We start from the raw sequence: 21,785 nt of genomic DNA, 5'->3' as shown, positions 1-21,785 counted from the left end.
CTGTTTCACCTGTCTTTGTGATTGTCTCCATCCCTCTCAGGTGTCGCCCATCTTCTCCATTATCCCCTGTGTATTTATACCTGTGTTTTGTTTGTCTGTTGCCAATTCATGTTGTTTGTAGAACCTACCAGCATTTGTTTCCCTGCTCCTGCATGTTTTTCCACCGGTTTTCTAGTCTTTCCCTGTTTTGTCCCCTGCCTACCCTGAGACTGCCTGCCTTTCTGGAACCTTACACCCTCTCTGGATTATTGACCCCTGCCTGCCTTGACCTATTGTTGCCTGCCCCTGTTTAAGGAATACACGTTTGTTTCTTCAACACTGTCTGCATCTGGGTCATACCTTAAATGTGATCGCCTTTATTGCTCCATCAAACAAATCTCAGGAACTAGCGACCCACATGAGCACAAGAGAATGATGCAAATTAAACCAAAACAATCTACTAGACAGTAGTCTCTCTTTTATCTGTGTTCATATTTTTTTGTGAAAATACATGACAGTATAATGTGTTGTTGAAGAATGAGCGTAAGCGACTATATTGCGTAAGTGGTCACCTGATGGCTCTCAGTGATTCTTGCGTAAATTACAGAGGTAGCCATTTTTCCTCTTGGTCCTACTGAAAAGCCAATTGTCCCGGTGGATATATTATCGATTAGATATTTGAAAAACACCTTGAGGATTGATTATAAACAACGTTTGCTATGTTTCTGTCGATATTATGGAGCTAATTTGGAATATTTTTCGGCCGATTTCTCAGCCAAACGTGAAGAACAAACGGAGCTATTTCGCCTACAAAAATAATATTTTTGGAAAAAATGAACATTTGCTATCTAACTGGGAGTCTCGTGAGTGAAAACATCCAAAGCTCATTAAAGGTAAACTATTTAATTTGATTGCTTTTCTGATTTTCGTGACCAAGTTGCCTACTGCTAGCTGGACATAATGCTATAGTAGGCTATCGATAAACTTACACAAATGCTTGTCTTGCTTTGGCTGTAAAGCATATTTTCAAAATCTGAGATGATAGGGTGATTAACAAAAGGCTAAGCTGTGTTTCAATATATTTCACTTATGATTTCATGAATAGGAATATTTTCTAGTAATATTTATGTCTGTTGCGTTATGCTAATTAGTGTCAGATGATGACAACGATCCCAGACCCGGGATGGGTAGTTACAACAGGTTATTAACGCTGGAGCTTACTACATGGGTTGGTCTTGCAACACATAAACATGGCCTATTGCAGTTTAGCTCAGCTCATTGGCTATCTACTCAGCTAGATTTCAAGACGATCAGTGGACATTGGGTTAAAAGGCAGTCAATCAACGAAACAGCGGGCAAATCATTGGTGCACAATGATGTCATGACTTGTCTTCAAATCGGTTTCTTTCAGTCAATACGTCCCGCGAAATGGCCCATCAGGTTTGATTGTGTTACAAACAAACCAGTTAATTGCAGTGAAACCAAACATGACTGGAAAAGTCACGTTCTGTGTGGGTCATTTACCTGGAATCTGTCGGCGAAAATGGAATGAGACGGAATTCACGACACAAGCGGTTCACAAAATGTTTTGTGTTAGGCTATAAAAACTGATTTTATCAAACAAAAAATTATTCATTGTGTAACAATGAGCATTGGAATTGAAAATAGACGAAGAACGTCAAAGGTAAACAATTTATTTTAATGCAGTGAATATGTTACGCCTGTGCTGGTTAAAATTGTTGTTTTTTATGGGGCTCTATGCTCAGATAATCGAATGATATTCTTTCGCAGTAAATCCTTTTTTAAATCTGACAACGGTTGGATTAGCAAGATTCTAGGCTTTCGATACACGTTAGACACTTGTATTTTCATGAATGTTTAATATAACTATTTATGTAGCGATCACCGTATGTTGTGGAATTTCAGCCCGCTAGCGGGTTCCGTGCGCAGCGGCAGGAAGCAGGTTGTACAGGCAACCTTCCTACCAGACACTTGATTATGGTGACACCATTTATCAGAATGCAGCAGCTACTACTCTACCTTGGATGTTGTGTACCATAGCGCTTCACTTTATCACAGATAACAGGTTTAATACTCATCACTGCATCCTTTATCAGAAGGTTGGCTGGACCTCTCTAAATTCCCGTAGATCACTTCATTTCTCCCTTTACGTTTAGAAAGCTCTGCTGCACAAGCTTCCAACATATCTCACTTTTCTGTTAAAGTATAAATAATACTCCAGGTCCCTTGTGTTTCTACCAACCTAAGTAAATCATCCTTTCATTTTAAGGTCTCCCATCTTTGGAATCATTTACAAACCTCATTAAATCTAGAATCCCTGGTGCCAATAGGGCAGTTTAGAAAGCTCATGAGTAAGGAGCAAGTGTTTTGGTTGACCATAATAATTTATTTGTGTTGTTGAAATGTAGTGTATCTGTAACCTCTATACCTTGTAGTTTATTTTTTGTTGTTTTATTGAATTATCATGGTGATTTGTGAGGGTCTCATTGAGAATGTGACCCTGGTGTAAATTGGGCTCCCCTGAAAATAAATAAATAAATAAGATAAATAGCTAAGTTGTAACGGGTTTCTTCTGTTGAAGGAGAGGCGGACCAAAATGCAGCGTGGTTATTGTGATACATCTTTAATAAAGATGAAACTAGAACAATATACAAAAAAAAAAAAAAGAAACCGTGAAAAAACTAAAACAGCCCTATCTGGTGTAACAAACACAAAGACAGGAACAATCACCCACAAACCCCACCACCAAACAGGCTACCTATATATGGATCCCAATCAGAGACAATGACTAACACCTGCCTCTGATTGAGAACCATATCAGGCCAAACACAGAAACAGACAAACTAGACACACAACATAGAATGCCCACTCAGATCACACCCTGACCAAACAAAAAATAGAAACATACAAAGCAAACTATGGTCAGGGTGTGACATAAGTAGACTACTTGACAAAGTTTTCCATTCACATCAAAATGTGATGCCATATCTAGTACCACTCATGACTTCTGTGGAATCATGGTTGATTGATGGCAAGTCCGTAACTTCCTAAATTCAGTAGGCTTCTCTCTCTGATTGAAATTCTACAGGGCTGCAGTGCAGCTAACACGATACAGGGTGCCTATTCCCCTGCAATCAGTCATTTCATGAATAACAGTTAAGTGTTAGCTGTACTTTTCTCAATCACTTTACCAAAACACTCTCATACGTAGCTCTCTAGCAGAGAGTCTGTAAAAGGGCATCTGATTCATAATGATCCGCAATTAAATAGATGTTGAAATGGAGAGATGGAACACATCCTGCACTGCCAGCAGGTATTCCTTAACTGTGCTTGTTGTTAACCATAAAAAAAGTTTTTGACACACTGCACCGACTACATTAATTGTGTGAGCACAGTGTGGCTGGAACGATGGATGTGGTTAGGGGCGGTATGTCTCGTTTCATCACATTTAACCAGGGGACTCTATCAAGAACACTTACAGCTATGATAGCAAACTCAAGAGGGAATAGTTTCCTGTAAAAGGTGCTTCACTCTTCATGAGGTTCAATAGATTTTGCATTACAGAGCTGTTACTATATGGCTGTGTTAAAAACACTCCCTACAGACCTACGCTGTTAAACCCTTTTACTTGTCACACTAGTACATAACACAATGGTGAGTCATAATTCAAGCTATAGAAACGTGAATATCAGAAGCTATGGCATAGTGTGTGTGTGTGTGTGTGTGTGTACATTGTTACGTTACAACCTTATTCTAATATCAATTCCACTTCATCAATCTACACACAATACCCCATAATAAGAAAGCAAACACATGTTTTTACAAATTCTTGCAAGTTTACACAAAAAAATGATACTGAAATGTCAAATTTACCTAAGTATTTAAGACCCTTTACTCAGTACTTTCTTGAAGCACCTTTGGTTAGTGATTACAGCCTCGAGTCTTCTTGGGAATGATGCTACAAACTTGGCACACCTGTATTTGGGGAGTTTCTCACATCCTTCTTTGCAGAGCCTCTCAAGCTCTGTCAGGTTGGATGGGGTGCGTTGCTGCATAGGTATTTTCAGGTTTCCCCAGAGCTGTTTGATCGGGTTGAAGTCCGGGCTCCGGCTGGGCCACTTAAGGACATTCAGAGACTTGACCCAAAGCCACTCCTGCGTTGACTTGGCCTTGTGCTTAGGGTCATTGTCCTTTTGGTAGGGGAACATTCGTCCCAGTCTGAGGTCCTGTGCGCTCTAGAGCATGTTTTCATCAGGATCTCTGTACTTTGCTACGTTCATCTTTCCCTCGATCCTAAATAGTATCCCAGTACCTGCCGCTGAAAAACATTCCCACAGCATTTTGCTGCTACCACCGTGCTTCACTGTAGGGATGGTGCCAAGTTTCCTCCAGATGTGATACTTGGCATTCAGGCCAAAGAGTTCAATCTTGGTTTCATCAGACCGGAGAACCTTGTTTCTTATTATCTGAGAGTCCTTTAGGTGCCTTTTGGCAAACTCCAAGTGGGCTGTCATGTGCTTTTTACGGAGGAGTGGCTTCCATCTGGCCACTCTATCATAAAAGCTTGATTGGTGGAGTGCTGCAGAGGGGAACTCCACAGAAGAACTCTGGAGCCCTGTCAGAGAGACCATTGGGTTGTTGGTCACCTCCCTGACCAAGGCTCTTATCCCCTGTTTGCTCAGTTTGGCTGGGCTGCCATCATTAGGAAGTCTTGGTGGTTCTGAACAGCTTTCATTTATGAATGATGGAGGCCATTGTGTTCTTGGGGACCTTCAATGTTGCAGAAATGTTTTGGTGCCTCTACACAATCCTGTCTCGGAGCTCTACCGACAATTCCTTTGACTTCATGGCTTGGTTTCAACTCTGGCATCCACTGTCAACTGTGGGACCTTTTATATAGACAGGTGTGTGCCTTTCCAATCAATTGAATTTACCACAAGTTGTAGAAACATCTAAAGGATGATCAATGGAAACAGGATGCACCTGAGCTCAATTTGGAGTCTCATAGCAAAGGTTCTGAATACTTACAGGAAAAGAAGACCCAGAGTTACCTCTGCTGCAGAGGATAAGTTCATTAGAGTTAACTGCACTTCAGATTGCAGTCCAAATACATGCTTCACAGAGTTCAAGTAACGGACACATCTCAACTTGAACTTTTCAGAGGAGACTGTGTGAATTAGGCCTTCATTGTCGAATTGCTGCAAAGAAACCACTACTAAAGGACACATAAGAAGAAAAGACTTGCTTGGGACAAGAAACACGAGCAATGGACATTCGACCAGTGGAAATCTGTAATTTGGTCTGATGAAAAAACAAATTGGCTACTTTTGGTTCAAACCGCTATGTCTTTGTGAGATGCAGAGTAGGTGAACGGATGATCTCTGCATGTGTGGTTCCCACTGCAAAGCTTGGAGAAGGTGTGATAGTGTGGGGGTGCTTTGCTGGTGACACTCTCTGTGATTTATTTAGAATTCAAGGCACACTTAACCAGCATGGCTACCACAGCATTCTGCAGCGATATGCCATCCCATCTGGTTTGCACTTAGTGGGACTATTATTTATTTTTTCAACAGGACAATGACGCAACACACCTCCAGGCTGTGAAAGGGCAATTTGACCAAGAAGGAGAGTGATGGAGTTCTGAATCAGATGGCCTGGCCTCCACAATCACTGACCTCAACCCAATTGAGATGGTTTGGGATGAGTTGGACCACAAAGTGAAGGAAAAGCTGCCAATAAGTGCTCAGCATATGTGGGAACTCATTAAAGACTGTTGGAAAAGCATTCCAGGTGAAGGTGGTTGAGAGAATGCCAAGAGTGTGCAAAGCTGTCAAGGCAAAGGGTCGGCTACTTTGAAGAATTTCAAATATAAAATAGAATTTGATTTGTTTAAACGTTTTTGGTTACTTCATGATTCCATTTGTGTTATTTCATATTTTTGATGTCTTCACTATTATTCTACAATGTAGAAAATAGTAAAAATAAAGAAAAACCCTTGAATGAGTAGGTGTGTCCAAACTTTTGACTGGTACTGTATGTAAATAAGGTATTTTTTGTGTATGTTTAATTTGTAAAATTGTCATAAAACCTGTTTTTGCTTTGTCGTTATGGGGTATTTTTGTGTAGATTGATGAGGAAAAATGATAGTTTAGTCCATTTTAGAATAAGGCTGTAATGTAACAATGTGGAAAACTCTAGGGGTCTGAATACTTTCCAAATGCACTCTGTGTGTGTGTGTGTGTGTGTGCAGCTACGGCACGCCGTTGATATTTGTAGCTATAGCTCCATAGGTGGGTGTGGCATGGTGTGTGTTTTCTGAGTGGCTGTGTTGGGTGTAGCTGTGCCATCTTGTTGATTATGAGTGAGACCTGTCCATTTCAAGTGTTTACCCTACCCTGCCAGAGATGATAAACCTTCACTCACTCAGTCATCCATCATCTTTTTGGATCATCACAGTAGAAAATTTGCCGCCGTTTCTACAGCTATCGCTTTCTAACTAAGCTGCAATTTAACTAAGATGGAATGCAGATCTCATTCGCTGCATCTGCTAGCTCACACAGTACACTGAGGCCTGTCGATACAACAAAATCAAACCCAGCCCTAATTATTCTCGACAGACACTCACACTACAAAGAAATCCAATCAAGAAGAGTTAATTGGGCAATGTTAATGGCCCAATCTGCTTCAGGAAATGCAGATGGGGCCCAGCGTGTAATATCAGTTTGGTCCCCTGTATGCTGGTATAAGAGCAAAAATGCAGAGTAAGGGAGATTTCATTGCAAAAGAAAAGTCAATATTGAGATGATTAGATGAGAAGCAGGCAGCTTCCAGCTCCAACTGTGCTATGGCTCTCTAGCTCAGGTCCCCTGGGACAGATGTGATTATTGTACACTACACACTCTGTGGAGAAAGGCTGCCTGAGCAGACCACAGTGTGAGATGCTTACCTAGCCTACACAGCTTACTGTTACCTCCCCTGTTGAGAATACAGCAGATGAAACAACAAAGTGAATTTAAAAAGCAGAGAATGCAGGACTAGAACTATAATTAGTTTACTTCGTTACGGGCAGAAAAACCTTAACAAAATCAAAGAACCAATTCAGGTCTTGTCTCATGTTAATCTCAGAGGTTAAGATACAGTATGTCAGTGGTAAATTGTAAGTGAAACTATCAAAACAGTTACTCACGCTGTTCATTTGTACATTTCCTGACATTAATTAAAAACAATGTAGATGTATTCTGTTCCAATGAGATTACTGTCAGATCACACGGGAACATGATAGTACCGTTTGCCTACCATTGCTGTGGAAGGCTAAACTAAACAGTGAGAGGAATTGATGTCCCGTGACTTTCTAAATCTCCACGGTGAGAACAACTTCTATATCTGTCTAAATTCCCTGTAGAATTAAGCATGAAGCAGCTTTTACGTAATTATATAATGAACCAGATACTTCCCAGGTCTCATTGGATTTTGTGCAAATCAAATTACATGCATCTTCTGTCTATTTCACTTGCTTATGTAAAGAAAGGCAGGGAAGGTTCTATCCCATTGCATTTGGATGCCTTTGGGCTTGCAATCACTCCCTAAAAATGTGTGCTCTCATATTGTCCCTACATGACGCTTTGCATCATAAATTATCCCCTTTGTGAGGCAAAGAATCGCTGAACTGAATCGGGTAGCTAAATGCTACCTTTAAAAGAATCTCAGCTGCACCTGGGGAAAGTAAGCTAACAAGGACTGCCTCTGGTTGCTCCTGCAAGGGCATCAATAATAAATGGATGCCTGTTTGTGTACAGGCCTCTTCGTCATGCAATCGTGGGCATCCCTTGAGATGTCTCTAGCACTAATATGAACTTTGGCAGGGTCCTTAACTTTGAAAACTATACAAACAGGTGTAGAAAAGTGCTGAAATGATTTTTTTTTTTCCTGGCCTCAAGTCCCTGTATTTCTCATAAAACCAATCAGGTAATGTGGCAATAAAATGTTTCCAATTGTGCCACTTGCTTTGTTATGCACATATTCTTAATTAGAAAGGAAGCTTTCTGTGTAGAGGCACAATGCTCCCCATTCCTCCAGTTTAGTAAATTTAACAACCCCAGAAAGATATGCTGAGTGTACTTTTAGTGTTCTCCAGTGTTAGTTACCAAGGCTCAGTTTAGTAGTTTACTCCATTTATTGGTGGTTTAAATGTATACCCCATTAGTTTTAGTCACTGCTGATATATTAATTATTTGAGAATCAATGGCATTTCATTATAACAACATATATATGTAAGTCAATATTGTTTAATTAATTAGGGCCCTTTGTCTGAGTGACCCATTGAAGGCAACATTGGGAGTTCATGACCTACGTTATATGATATAGGTCATGAACTCCCAACGTATATTTCAACCTCTAGTGAATATGCATGAGGTTGTCACACACATTATAGAACCATTGAACTTCCCAGATCAGAGAAGAGTAGACAGATGGATGTCTGAGGTTGGGGACAGTTCCATAGAGTACTGGAATATAACCAATTGTCCCAGCTAAATGAAAGGTTGTCATCTCAGCCGAGGAGATGAGCTCATCTTACATAATTATTAGTCTCATTAAGTTTTCCAGACATGTCTCTCTCATTGTCCTGGTGGAACCGCTCATCTTCACTGGCAAACATCCTGCGCTCGACACCCGTATTGTATGGAGCTAGCATTCTTCCTTTGTAATGAGAACGCAGTAACCATAATTTCAGGCTGTTCAGAAAATCCATAAAATATACATTTGATACATTTATGTCTGCCTGTGCCTATGAAAGGGTTTTTGTGTAGCTATGAAGGCAACAATGTGCTGAAATTACCTTTTCAAAAAAGAACTTTGAAGTAATCCTATACTGGCCTGTGTGTGTGTGTGTGTGTGTCTGTTTTTTTTCCATTAAGTATTGAGCTAAAGTGAGCATCTAGCCAACATGTATGATCTTGGTAATCAAAAGTTACACTTTCCTCTGCTCAAATGTTGTTATACCAACCATCTATCTCATCACTTTAATCTGTAAGGTTCAATGGCGGGAGAAAATCAAACTGCAGCATTATCAACTCAACACAAACCTTGTATAGGATGTAGGGGAGAGTGGGGTAAGTTGAGAAAATGGGGTAAGTTGAGCCACCATTGATTCTAGGAAACCATACACAAATCTTATCATTTGATAAAATCTTTAGGAAGAGGTCATCATTTCAAGGAGTCTGTGAAGTAAAAAAACACATGGAAAAAGTGTGTTAAAACACATGGCAAGTTATTTTTTAACTAAGATTTTCACCAAGTTAAAAGATTTCATGATGCTTGAATCTAAACCAAAGTAGATACTTTTTATATTGTTCTATACATCAGTTGGGGTCTTTATAAGCTTCAAAATTAGGTTCTAAACATAGCATGACAGTGTATCGTTCTGGCTGTATTGGCTAATAGGGTAAAAATGTTTGCCTTGGGGTAATTTGAGCCACTGGCTATGGGGTAATTGAGCCAATGCAATGGTTGAGCCAATGGTTTCTTGACAGGCGTAATGCAAGGCATTATAACTGGGATCCCACTGGGCAAAAACGGGTTGAATCAACATTGTTTCCATGTCATAAAAAACAGCATTCTATGTGAATGAACATTTAACATTCCCATGTTAAATCAACATGAAAAAATGATTGAATTTGCAAAAAGTCATCGATGTAGGGGTATATTGTCTTTTTTTTCACCTAATTTCTATCCTAATCGAATGACAGGGTGACATTTTTTGTTTATTTCACTATGACTTCCTGTTTGTTAACTCAACTAAATGGTAATCAAAACTAGATGTTGAACTGACATCTATGCCCAGTAGGATATGAGGTAACTACAGGGCCTGGCCTTTGTAAAAAGTGTTTAAAAAGTACAAAGTGTTTGTTAGGTGTTATGCCGGTGTTAAAATGTGCTAAAAATTATTAAAAGACAAAAAAGTGATTATGATTGTGTTGAATTGTTTTTAAGAAATATAGATAGACATTGTTAAAAAAGGTGGTGGTAATATTTCATTCAGTACAGAAATGTGTAGACGGCTAAACTTACCCTGTCCTGTGGTTCAACTTACCCCATACCCAGGGTAAGTTGAGCCAAGAGACTACGTTTTTGGACAAGCTATGTTTTATAAACTGTAATGTTTACATTAATTCTTATTATTTCCAGGGATACAGAGCATCCTGAAATATACTGAACAAAAATATAAAGACAACATGAAGTGAAGTTCCCATGTTTCATGAGCTGAAATAAAATATATCAGAAATGTTCCAAAGCTTATTTCTCTAAAATGTTGTGCACAAATTTGTTTACATCTCTGTGAGTGAGAATTTATCCTTTGCCAAGATAATCCATCCATCTGACAGGTGTGGCATATCAAGAACCTGACTAAAGACAAGGATCAATACACAGGTGCACCTTGTGCTGGGACAATAAAGGCCACCTTAAAATGTGCACAACCGAAACATTTCTGCACAAACTGTCAGAAACTGTCTCAGGGAATCTCATCTGCATGCTCGTCGTCTTCACCAGGGCCTAGACCTGACTGCAATTTGGCTTCGTAACTGAGTTCAGTGGGGAAATGCTCACCTTCGATGGCTACTGGCACGCTGGAGAAGTGCGCTCTTCATGAATGAATCCCAGTTTCAATTGTACCGGGTAGACAGCACGTATGGCGTCGTGTGGACAAGTGGTTTGCTGATGTCAACTTTGTGAACAGAGTGCCCCATGATGGTGGTGGGGTTATGGTATAGGCAGGCAGTCATGAACTACAGACCACAAACACAATTGTATTTTATCAATGGCAATTTGAATGCACAGAGATACCGTGACGAGATCTCGAGACCCATTGTCGTTCCATTTATCCAACGCTTTCAACTCATGTTTCAGCATGGTAATGCACGGCCCCATGTCGCATGGATCTGTACACAATTCATGGAAGCTGAAAATGTTGCAGTTCTTCCATGGCCTGCATATACACCAGACATGTCATCCAATGAGCATGTCTGGTGCATATGAGGATGCTCTGGATTGACGTGTTTGACAGCATGTTCCAGTTCCCACAAATATCCAGCAACTTTGCACAGCCATTGAGGAGGAGTGAGACAACATTCCACAGCCAAAATCAACAGCCTGATCAACTCTATGGGAAGGTGATGTGTCATGCTGCATGAAGAAAATGGTGATCACAACAGCTACTGATTCGTTTTCTGATCCACACCCATACCTTTTCTTAAGGTATCTGTGACCAGATGCATATCTGTATTCCCAGTCATGTGAAATCCATAGATTAGGCCCTAATGAATTTATTTATATTGACTGATTTCCTTATATGAACTGTAACTCAAAATCTTTGAAATAGTAGCACGTTGCATTTTATATTTTTGTTCAGTGTATATGTAGATACTGTATATTTGTTAGACAGGATACTATGTTTCCCTTGACGGAGAGATGCTTAAAGTAGGCACAACCTCAGGGCTAGCCTGTGCATACTAGACTAACATAATTGGGAGTCCATAATTGAGAGAGCTGGGCTCTGTATTCAGAAATCTACTGCTTTCCTGCTAGCCTAAGGGAGTATTGACTCGAACATACAGACTCTAGGATCAGTGACATTGCAAGTGAGAGATGCTGATTGTTCTAAAGAATATCAATAGCAATGTTTCAGCTTTCTGTCGAAAACCCTGTCTGGTTGTCCATTTGAAACACAAAGATCAGGCGAGCCCAAAGCCATTCTCAGGTCCATAGAGAGCACTGAAGAAAATTAGAAGGGAGATACATAATCGACAACCATCAAGTCTCTTGTTGAACAGATGTTTATTGAAATGGCAGAGGTGCAACCTGGCATTATACTCACTTCGACAGCAGCACAACAGGTTGGAATAGTTCTAAACTATCATTTGAGATAGCCTTTTACTCAAATGTAACTTCAGGTTTTTTCTGTGCTCCAAATAAGTGATGAATTCGATTGTAATTCATTAGCAACAAAGAAAATGCATTAAAGGCATCCACTGCACTCGACTAGAACTATGGATATTAGGCAAAGAAGATAAAGCCGCTATACTCTCTATTCTGTGGCAATGATTATGTGAAAACACCATGGTTGATTTCTGTGACTACATCAGAGCCTTGAAGAAAGCACACAAAATCAGCTGGCAGTTGTCTTCTTGGGTCTGCAGGCATTGGGAGCATAAATACAATTACACCACAGGAAGAAAAAAAACTCTGCCTCCACTCGATATACCAAGACTTAATACCCATTGTTCATCTTTTTTTCTCATTTCAGTTTCTCTCTGTGGAATCTTATCCATGCTCTGAAAATTGCAGTTTGTTTATGGCTTCCATCTTAAAAGAAACACTGAAAAAAGCTAATCAATAAAAAAAACATGATATTATCCCAAAGCTCGTTATGAGCCTGGACTCTCACAGTAGAGGAGTTGCGATGGTAGTAATGTGCTTACTGTGTCTGTCTCTCCCTCTCCAGTCACACAATGGATACAGTTGTGATGCTCATGTTGTTGAATGTTATACAGCTGGTAAGCCCACGCTATGATGTATACAAATTAGATATAAAAGCAGACAAATTCTATTGTGTTTCTCTCAAGGCGCTTGTCCTAAACAATGTGATGGCTGATGTGAATGGTATAATAAATGTTTATATTTATCACAATGGAATTTATGCCCACAAAAATTCAGCAGTCCATTTTAGAAAGGAGGAGAAAAAAATCTACAATTGGTCATATTCTGGATGGCTGCATTGATGGCTTTGATGGGAACGTTATTTCATTGATCCACCCTCTTGGATCATGATATCTATTCATTTCATAGTTCCCCATACATCCCTCCATTACATGAGTCAGTACACCAGCCATTCCTTGTGCTAGGGAAGCATGTAGCACAAAAAGTATATGAGTAGACTTACATCTATATTGACCACTTTGGTCCCATTCTGACAGTAACATTGATATTGAATGGGGAGAAATTGGTGAAAACAGTAATTGATGTAAACAGTGTAGTGCAATTGTGTGAGACTAAAAGCATTGGTGTCCCATGGTCTCTTGATGTGCCACTGGATAAATCATTGTCTTATCTTGGAGAAGTCTGTAGTGTAGCCTTCAAATCAGCTACTAAACAGAATTGACACCTGTGATAGCTAAAACAGGGGAGAGAGATGACTAGTATGGATGTTACTCAATCTGAAATACTAGGATTTTCGGTTTCTTTGACCACTCTGGGCTGGATATATTATTGAGTGTGACATTTGACAATGCATAATTTCAGCATGATTGAAGGGAAAAGGATATCTCCTGTATGCCTTCTGTATGTTTGCAGAATCTAGCTCGATGCAAATAAGTGCAGGGAGGTTCCAGACTCCTGACTTCATGGTCAGTATATTTGTCTGACTGTAATGAACCAGGAAGTGGGTTGAAAATCCCCCATCACCACTTGACTCCCCTAATGATCAGCCTTTCAAGAGATCTATAAGGACTGCCATTATTGACCACAGGGTGACGCCATACCCTCAGAAATATCCCCAGAGATTCATCTACAGGTATTTCAAAAAATAGATTTACCCCACCACCAGTAGACCATGGATTTTGTGTTTGACCGGGCTTTGCTTTGAGAAATGAGGAGCCATTTGTTTTTCAGTCAGAAATCGTTATTCCCACATTCTACTGACCATACCACTGAAGTAATTTCAGCTCTGCAGTTGCTTTCACTAGTCAATTAAATGTGGATGAGTCAAATCAAATTTTATTTGTCACATGCACCGAATACAATAGGTATAGACCTACCGTGAAATGCTTACTTACAAGCCCCTAACCAACAATGCTGTTCAAGAAATAAAGTGTGACTGTAAGTGTGTGTGTGTTCACACACCTGCGTGCCTGTACATTAATTTGTGATTTTGTGTTAATGTGTGTGTGTGAATAGATGAGTGGAAGGGGAAACACTGTTCCATCTGGCGGTAACTAAGGAGCATAGCTCCAATATCACAGTTACCACAGGGGAAGAGAGTCAGGGGTCTCCTTGAGGACAACTATGACAGCCACTTTCAGATAAATGCCACAGATGGGAAATAAGCGTGGGCCGTAATTCCTGCAGTAAAAGCCTCTAATGAGGATGGAGCCTGGAGCTTCCAGAGGTCTCTGGACTGGCTGTGCCCCGCCTCTGTAGTGAGAAGCCCACGCGTTCGAAGCCCACGCGGCACTGCATAGGGCCAAGCTGCTCAAACTCCACTGGGAAAATGAGATGATCAGCGGGCATAACTAGCTAAGCCCCCGCTTCCCGGCCCCGGGTAATGAAAACGTAGCCCTGCCTCACCTTACAGTGCACGCAGCCTGATAGAGACTGATGGAACCGCTCCCCAAGCTGTTAGAGGTGTGATCCATCCGGCAGCTAGGCAGGCTGCCCGGATTGCAAGGCTGTGGCTCCATATGGCCCTGTAGGCACAGTGCATGTGTTCACTGTGCAGTGCTGCAGACCTAATTCATGGGCCAAGTTTGAGAGGCATCCTGAAAATGAGAAAGGAATGATAGAGCAGGGTGTTAAAGGATGGGATGGCCAATGTATCATCGAGAGTGTGTGTCTGCCACAGTGTTGTTGAGACTTCACACTACCTTTCATTATGATAATGAACTCTGGGACTGCAGGTCATGGTGGGCAGAGCATGTGCGTGTGTGCTGCAATCTGTTTGATTGGACCAATTTACAAATTACCCACAACCCCCTCCCACACCGCCGCCAATCCACCGATACACACACACACACACATAACATTTGTCAAGTCTTTTCACTTTCCAGATTACAAATAATGTAAAGTTAATGAATTGCAACGCATAAATAAAGCTACTGCACATTTTGCAACCTGCAATAAGATATTGAATCAACTGGACTAAACACAGACATGTTTACTGATTCCAACCCTTGATAGTTATCATGACTAATCATATTACAGTATTAGTCAGAGTGTATTCATTACCATAAGAGGTAAGTACAAATGCCACAATGCGAAAGGCATGTCAAATTGACAGTCCTACAGTAAGTACTTGTGTCCTTCTAAATGAAGGACGTTTCTATTGAAAAGATGCCGTTGCAAATCAACATAGCTACCCCTACCCTGGTCAACTTCCCTGCACCCCCCACAGAAACTCGCCCAAGCATCCCCCATTTCTCCGTCACCCAAATCCAGATAGCTGATGTTCTGAAAGAGCTACAAAATTTGGACCCCTTACAAATCAGCCGGGCAAATCTCTTTCTAAAATGATCTGCCTAAATTTTTGCAACCCCTATTACTAGCCTATTACTAGCCTAGCAACGACTTTTATATTGTCTGAGATCCCAAAGGATTGGAAAGCTGCTGCGGTCATCCACCTCTTCAAAGGGGGAGACACTCTAGACCCAAACTGCTACAGACCTACATCTATCCTACCCTGCCTTTCTAAGGTCTTTGAAAGCCAAGTTAACAATCAGATCACTGACCATTTCGAATCCCACCGTTCCTTCTCCGCTATGCAAGCTGGTAATGGGTGCACATTAGCCACGCTCAAGGTCCTAAACGATATCATAACTGCCATCGATAAGAGACAATATTGTGCAGCCGTATTCATCGACCTGGCCAAGGCTTTCGAATCTGTCAATCACCACATTCTTATTGACAGACTCAACAGCCTTGGTTTCTCAAATGACTGCTTCGCCTGGTTCACCAACTACTTCTCATATAGAGTTCAGTGTGTCAAATCGGAGGGCCTGTTCTCCGGACCTCTGGCAGTCTCTATGGGGGTGCCACAGGGTTCAATTCTCGGGCCGACTCTCTTCTCTTTATACATCAATGATGTCACTCTTGCTGCTGGTGATTCTCTGATCCACCCCTACGCAGACGACACCATTCTGTATATTTCTGGCCCTTCTTTGGACACTGTGCTAACTAACCTCCAGACGAGCTTCAATATCATACAACTTTCCTTCCATGGCCTCCAATTGCTCAAGTAAAACTAAATGCATGCTCTTCAACCGATCGCTGCCCACATCTGCATCACTACTCTGGATGGTTCTGACCTAGAATATGTGGACAACTAAAAATACCTAGGTGACTGGTTACTGTAAACTCTCCTTCCAGAGCGATATTAAGCATCTCCAATCCAAAATTAAATCTAGAATCGGCTTCCTCTAAATCTAGAATCGGCTTCCATCTAAATCATCCTTCACTCATGCTGCCAAACATACCCTCGTAACTATCCTACCGATCATCAACTTCAGCAATGTCATTTACAAAATAGCCTCCAACACTCTACTCAACAAATTGGATGGAGTCTATCACTGTGCCATCTGTTTTGTCACCAAAGCCCCATATACTACCCACCACTACAACCTGTTGGATGGCCCACGCTTCATACTCGTCGCCAAATCCACTGGCTCCAGGTCATCTACAAGTCTTTGCTAGGTAAAGCCCCGCCTTATCTCAGTTCACTAGTCACCATAGTAGCACCCGCAGCACGCGCTCCAGCAGGTATATTTCACTGGTCATCCCCAAAGCCAATTCCTCCTTTGGCCGCCATTCCTTCAAGTTCTCTGCTGCCAATGACTGGAACGAACTGCAAAAATCGCTGAAAATATAAAATAAATCACTGAAGCTGGAGACTCTTCTCTCCCTCACTAACTTCAAGCACCAGCTGTCAGAGCAGCTCACAGATCATTGCACCTGTACATAGGCTATTTACAGATGGTCTATCTAACTACCTCATCCCGATATTTATTAATTTATTTTGCTCCTTTGCACCCCAGTATCTCTGCATGCACATTCACATATATCACTCCAGTGTTTAATTGCTACAGTGCCTTGCGAAAGTATTCGGCCCCCTTGAACTTTGTGACCTTTTGCCACATTTCAGGCTTCAAACATAAAGATATAAAACTGTATTTTTTTGTGAAGAATCAACAACAAGTGGGACACAATCATGAAGTGGAACAACATTTATTGGATATTTCAAACTTTTTTAACAAATCAAAAACTGAAAAATTGGGCATGCAAAATTATTCAGCCCCTTTACTTTCAGTGCAGCAAACTCTCTCCAGAAGTTCAGTGAGGATCTCTGAATGATCCAATGTTGACCTAAATGACTAATGATGATAAATACAATCCACCTGTGTGTAATCAAGTCTCCGTATAAATGCACCTGCACTGTGATAGTCTCAGAGGTCCGTTAAAAGCGCAGAGAGCATCATGAAGAACAAGGAACACACCAGGCAGGTCCGAGATACTGTTGTGAAGAAGTTTAAAGCCGGATTTGGATACAAAAAGATTTCCCAAGCTTTAAACATCCCAAGGAGCACTGTGCAAGCGATAATATTGAAATGGAAGGAGTATCAGACCACTGCAAATCTACCAAGACCTGGTCGTCCTTCTAAACTTTCAGCTCATACAAGGAGAAGACTGATCAGAGATGCAGCCAAGAGGCCCATGATCACTCTGGATGAACTGCAGAGATCTACAGCTGAGGTGGGAGACTCTGTCCATAGGACAACAATCAGTCGTATATTGCACAAATCTGGCCTTTATGGAAGAGTGGCAAGAAGAAAGCCATTTCTTAAAGATATCCATAAAAAGTGTCGTTTAAAGTTTGCCACAAGCCACCTGGGAGACACACCAAACATGTGGAAGAAGGTGCTCTGGTCAGATGAAACCAAAATTGAACTTTTTGGCAACAATGCAAAACGTTATGTTTGGCGTAAAAGCAACACAGCTCATCACACTGAACACACCATCCCCACTGTCAAACATGGTGGTGGTGGCAGCATCATGGTTTGGGCCTGCTTTTCTTCAGCAGGGACAGGGAAGATGGTTAAAATTGATGGGAAGATGGATGGAGCCAAATACAGGACCATTCTGGAAGAAAACCTGATGGAGTCTGCAACCTGAGACTGGGACGGAGATTTGTCTTCCAACAAGACAATGATCCAAAACATAAAGCAAAATCTACAATGGAATGGTTCAAAAATAAACATATCCAGGTGTTAGAATGGTCAAGTCAAAGTCCAGACCTGAATCCAATCGAGAATCTGTGGAAAGAACTGAAAACTGCTGTTCACAAATGCTCTCCATCCAACCTCACTGAGCTCGAGCTGTTTTGCAAGGAGGAATGGGAAAAAATGTCAGTCTCTCGATGTGCAAAACTGATAGAGACATACCCCAAGCGACTTACAGCTGTAATCGCAGCAAAAGGTGGCGCTACAAAGTATTAACTTAAGGGGGCTGAATAATTTTGCACGCCCAATTTTTCAGTTTTTGATTTGTTAAAAAAGTTTGAAATATCCAATAAATGTCGTTCCACTTCATGATTGTGTCTCACTTGTTGATTCTTCACAAAAAAATATAGTTTTATATCTTTGAAGCCTGAAATGTGGCAAAAGGTCGCAAAGTTCAAGGGGGCCGAATACTTTCGCAAGGCACTGTATATCGTAATTACCTCGCCACTATGGCCTATTTTATTGCCTTACCTCATTTGCACACACTGTATATATACTTTTTTTCTACTATGTTTGTTTATTCCATGTGTAACTGTGTTTTTGTATGTGTCGAACTGCTTTGCTTTATCTTGGCCAGGTCGCAGTTGTAAATGAGAACTTGTTCTCAACAAGCCTACCTGGTTAAATAAATATATATTTTTAACTGTCTCATGGTCCCCTGAAGGTCCCCTGAATGTTCTCGGGACATTGTGGCATGGTCCCAGAGGTTTTTGACTAGTTCCCGGTTTGTCCTGTGGACATCACTTGACGGTCACAAAGAAACATTCTCCCCCCCAAAATAAAAACATTTACCCAGGGCATGCTAGCTTCATTATTACATAAACACTACATATACACTAATAATTAAATATTAAACTGATGTCAGAAGGCCGAGTACAGCATTAGTCATGTAAACACCTTACTCTGCTTATCTTAATCGGCGTAAGGTCATAATCGAGGTAAGCGTATGCCGATTAAAACACCTGCTTTCTGAACAATCTTTCAAATTATTAGGATATGTAAACAGCTTAATCAGTCTTCCAGCAGTGTATTTTATCTGTGCATGTGCCAGCACCGGGTAGTGCAAGCCTCCCTCTTATTCGAGTGAAGTGAGTTCAGAAAAACTTTAAGTATGCATCTTATAAATAGTTTTCACATACAAATGTTATATGAACTCAGAATCAAAAAGTCTTAACCTTTCTGATCTCCCCATCCCGGATCCGGGTTCGTGAATACAGACTCAAGCTCATTACCATAACGCAACGTTAACTATTCATGAAAATCGCAAATGAAATGAAATAAATATGCTAGCTCTCAAGCTTAGCCTTTTGTTAACAACACTGTCATCTCAGATTTTCAAAATATGCTTCTCAACCATTGCAAAACAAGCATTTGTGTAACAGTATTGATGGCTAACGTAGCATTTAGCATTAGCATTCAGCTGGCAACATTTACACAAAAAAACAGAAAAGCATTCAAAAAAATCATTTACCTTTGAAGAACTTCAGATGTTTTCAATGAGGAGACTCTCAGATAGCAAATGTTCAGTTTTTCCTGAAAGATTATTTGTTTAGGACAAATCGCTCCGTTTTCTGCGTCACGTTTAGCTATGAAAAAACCCCTGTATCCAGGATTGTGTAAATCTATCAGCAAGCTCATTAGCATAACACAACGTTAACTATTTATGAAAATCGCAAATGAAATGAAATAAATATGCCATCTCTCAAGCTTAGCCTTTTGTAAACAACACTGTCATCTCAGATTTTCAAAATATGCTTCTCAACCATAGGAAAACAATAATTTGTGTAAAAGTAGCTAGCTAGAGTTAGCATTTCGCGTTAGCATTTAGCGTTAGCATTAGCGTTAGCATCCAGCACGCAACATTAACAAAAACATAAAAGCCTTCAAATAAAATCATTTACCTTTGAAGAACTTCTGATGTTTTCAATGAGGATACTCTCAGTTAGATAGCAGATGCTCAGTTTTTCCAAAAAGATTCCTTGTGTATTAGAAATAGCTCCGTTTTATACATCACATTTGGCTACCAAAAAAAATCCATAAATTCAGTCCTCAAAACGCAAACTTTTTTCCAAATTAACTCCATAATATCGACTGAAAACATGGCAAACGTTGTTTAGAATCAATCATCAAGGTGTTTTTCACATATCTCTTCATTGATACATCGTTCTTGGACACATGCTTTCTCCCCTGAATCAAATGGTAAAGTAGAAGCAGCTGGCAATTGCGCACCGAATTCGACGCAGGACACCAGGCGGACACTTGGAAAATGTAGTCTCTTATGGTCAATCTTCCAATGATATGCCTACAAATACGTCACAATGCTGCTAAGACCTTGGGCGAACGACAGAAAGTGTAGGCTCATTCGTTGCGCAATCACAGCCATATAAGGAGAGAATGGAAAACAGAGCTTCAGAAATTCTGCTAATTCCTGGGTGATGCATCATCTTGGTTTCGCCTGTAGAATGAGTTCTGGGGCACTTACAGACAAAATCTTTTGCAGATTCTGAAACTTCAGAGTGTTTTCTTTCCAAAACTGTCAAGAATATGCATAATCGAGCATCTTTTCGTGACAAAATATCGCGCTTAAAACGGGAACGTTTTTTGTCCAAAAATGAAATAGCGCCCCTAGAGCTCTAACAGGTTATTAACACGGTCACTGTGGTAGAATGTTTAGTTTGATGGGCAAGTCCCATCGGTAGCCTGATTTCAGATGTGTCCATGTAAACAGGAATATTAAGGAAATCATTATTCTTGCAAAGTATGTAAACATTTTAAACCAACTATTTTATTAACCTGACTATCCACAAAAGTCACATTACTACTGATCCAGTCACAGCTCTTTGTCTTTTGGTAATGCTAGGGACACCCACACAGTGCTTTTCACATACAGTATTTTCAAATTACATACATGATTACATCTTGTATGTTTATTCATACATTATAATTTAACATGTCCTCACCTGTGATTTGCACTCATAACCTATTGGTTAACTGCATTCCAACCTTCCTGCTATGCCACCATGTCTGTATCAATGACAGATTTCACCTCTAGGCCTTTTCCTACACTTTGCTTTTTTTCAAAGTAAATCTCAGCTCTGTTAATAATACACTGAAGAAAAACGAGTATATTTATCAGTGATTTAGGAGTAACATTAAACAACTATACCAAAAATCCAAACTCAATTAAATCAATGAAAGAATAATCAGATTAACTGATAACTAAAATAGCAACGCAGATGGCTCTCTTTTGCTAAGTGCAGAGATGTATTATAGGTAATGAATGTGTTGGGGACCATTTATATTTCAAGGTTGGTTCGTTAGCACATGGGGTGAACTGATTGGTCTCACCTTGTTAGTCAGTATGTGTTACACCTGTGATGGTTTGTCATCTCGTTAGTCAGAAGGTGTTTCACCTGTGCTTGCCCAGGTGCTATATAAGAGTGGCTGGGCCAGTGTGCTCTAGTGTCTTGAGAGATTTGGAGGGTTAACACCTTTAGTTAGTGGTCCCTATTTGAGTTCTAGAAAAACAATTTATCTGATCTTCCTAGTTTTCATTTTGCATTGCTTTTTATTTTGCCCCCCCTCCCTTCTTAAAAATGTCCTCTGATGCATCACCGGGACCAACTGTTCCCTTGGGACCGTCATGTGACGTTCTTAAAATGTTCTCAGATTGCGTAAACAACAACAGTAATTGTGTGATGGCGGGGCTGCAGGGTTGTGTTCCAAATGAAACTACAAGTGTGC

At 40.5% G+C, this 21,785-nt stretch overlaps 2 long non-coding RNA genes across 2 annotated transcripts in view; one reads left to right on the top strand and one right to left on the bottom strand.

Annotated features, from left to right (window-relative positions):
- LOC149978235 (uncharacterized) overlaps window positions 1-21,785 on the top strand; it is a 1,155,107-nt gene that overhangs the window by 385,752 nt on the left and 747,570 nt on the right. The window lies entirely within an intron of this gene.
- LOC149978241 (uncharacterized) lies at window positions 8,155-20,511 on the bottom strand. The gene is made up of 4 exons (XR_016486195.1): window positions 19,943-20,511; window positions 19,513-19,574; window positions 14,341-14,531; window positions 8,155-9,218 (listed from the first exon to the last, which is right to left on the bottom strand). It is a non-coding gene; the product is annotated as an uncharacterized LOC149978241 (long non-coding RNA).

The sequence above is a fragment of the Oncorhynchus mykiss genome, chromosome 14 (genome assembly GCF_057628025.1).
Source record: "Oncorhynchus mykiss isolate SJ-2025 chromosome 14, ASM5762802v1, whole genome shotgun sequence".
Taxonomy (NCBI): Eukaryota; Metazoa; Chordata; class Actinopteri; order Salmoniformes; family Salmonidae; genus Oncorhynchus; species Oncorhynchus mykiss.
Note: the sequence above shows the minus strand (reverse complement) of the source record. Positions and strands in the feature narration are given on the sequence as shown.